The following is a 2,350-nucleotide window of genomic DNA, read 5'->3' as shown; positions in this document are numbered from 1 at the left end:
GCAAATTTCATTAAAATTTGTGAAACTTTCAAATTGCATAACGTATTGATGTCTCAATCGATGCTATACGACTCCGCCTGTTTCCTTTCTCACTAAAGGTTCGTGCAAAGGCATGGTTGAACTCTCACCAAACGAGATCCATCACCACATTGAATGATTTTGTGCAAAAGTTTCTTACAAAATACTTTACACCCTCCAGACCGCTAAGTTAAGGAACTATATCTCCCCCTTTTCCCTAGAAGATGTGGTGAATCACTATACGAGGCGTGGTAATGTTTTAAGGTTATGCTTTGAAAGTGTCCTCAACATGAACTTGAAGTTTGGCTTCAAGTTTCATCTTTTTACAATGGGTTGATTAACCAAGCTCATCAAACGCTATATGCAAGCACTAGAGGAATCTTTGGAAATAAAAGGCCATAAAAAGCTTATGATTTCATTGAAAAAATTGTCACGAACACGACCCGTTTAACCTGAAAAATATACTCTAAAATTCTAAACTAATATTGATACAATTATTTTTTTCTACCATAGTTTTGCATATAATTGGCAAGTAGTTTAACTATTACATAAAAAGTACTTTATAATCTAAATAATGGGTTAAACGGATCAACCCGATGGACCCACAAACCTATTGGATTGATACGGACACGACCATTTAGCTAAATATGTTTACGGACTCGATTTGAAAATTGACCTTTGCCCGTTTCGAACTATATTCTAACCCATAAATTGTATTTTAGATTTGTATCTGATTTTCATTTTGTGATAAAAAAATCATAGCGCTACAATGGTCTACACAAAGATTAAACCATCGGTACGTCAAGTTGTCACACCCGGATTTCCCAGCGGGCCTGGACTTGGGGTTTATGCGTGACAATTGATATCAGTAATCACATAGCACAGCGGAAAATGGGATTTTAAATTAAAATTTTACAAAGTACAAGCAGCGTCCGAAAGTTCAAATATAATATGCAGACGGAATGGTATTAAAAAGATCCACATGCGGACCGAATGTAATGAACTAAGACTTGAGACTAATAGGTCTTTTGTGGAGTCACAACTTCCATAACGCCTAGACCGAGCAGCTCCAGCCTATTCCGTATTTGCTTATTTAACATGCGCTTAATCTTTTGAAAATACGTCAGTTTTCACTGTTAAATACAATTAACCGACACATTTTGAAAATCTTTTCAAAATTATTTTTATATCATTTTATAAATAACTTGGGACAAAGTAATGTTTCTTGTTACCAGTTTTACATGCATGTCAATACATATGGGGACCAAAGATGAAAATCGGTACATGATTAACTGACACACCACATTTCCAATAAAATATATATAATGGCATTAGCGTCTGTTAGGTGTATGCCTACACCCCACGCTTAGGTCCTGGACACTTGCAATTAAATGAGCTGTGGAAATCCAGGACACGGTTGTATTAACCCCGATGTTTAAGTTATCAAGCAAAACAGATTGAAACGGGTTATTTAATTTTTGGATATCATTCGTCATTGATTTAATACCCGACCAAGCGGCTTAAAGTCGTATCCCAAACCCATATCGGAAAATAGGGTAAGAGTATTTGCCTGCGCTTATTTTTACAAATGAAAGATGCTTAAGCACAACCGTAATCAAAACAATCCTAAACATAGGTGCAATTTAATGGAGGCTCCTAGTCTGGAATGAACTGAACTATGATCCGTTAGAATGTTAACGGGTCTTATGCAAGTCATTTAACGTTAACTTTAATAAATAGGTAGGGTTCGCTAGATTAAGCGGAGACCAGATAGAATATGATTTATACCCTTACAAGTACAATGACTCGTATAATATGGGTCAAACAACCATACATTCTGATTAGAATTGATTTGGAAAGGTTTTAACCCGATTCAGCTAGCTTATATAAACTATGTTATATAAGTAATCCGTACGCACATACGCGGCACCGGATGGTCGAATGGGTCTATGATAAGTCCAATATACCAAAATATATTTTATTATGTTACCATGTCAGTTTCAAATTCAGATTATGGGTTCATTATATTTTATAACAATTCTTTGTGTCAAACTAACATTTTAGGCATTTTTAGGCATATTATAAGGACTTTGCATTAAACCCGACAAACGATATGATCAGAAGGTATAACCCCTAAGGGTTATTCTCTATTAGGGCTGACAATTTTACACGAATACATGACACGAACCTACACGAAGTTAACATGTATCATGTATGGCCTTAACAGGTATCGTGTACCAAACAGGTAGACACGAGATTACCTGTTAATTTTCGTGTATAAACAGGTTAAATACATGTTTACCTGTTAATACCCGTTAGTACACGATAAGAA

General features: G+C 35.5%; 1 non-coding gene across 1 annotated transcript; it reads right to left on the bottom strand.

The window, feature by feature from the left end:
- Positions 1 to 205: 205 nt before the first annotated feature.
- LOC118484585 lies at positions 206 to 314 on the bottom strand. The gene has a single exon (XR_004873693.1). It is a non-coding gene; the product is annotated as a small nucleolar RNA R71 (small nucleolar RNA).
- Positions 315 to 2,350: the final 2,036 nt, after the last annotated feature.

The sequence above is a fragment of the Helianthus annuus genome, chromosome 11 (assembly GCF_002127325.2).
Source record: "Helianthus annuus cultivar XRQ/B chromosome 11, HanXRQr2.0-SUNRISE, whole genome shotgun sequence".
NCBI classification, from domain to species: Eukaryota; Viridiplantae; Streptophyta; class Magnoliopsida; order Asterales; family Asteraceae; genus Helianthus; species Helianthus annuus.
This window is presented reverse-complemented; position numbering and strand designations above follow the sequence as displayed.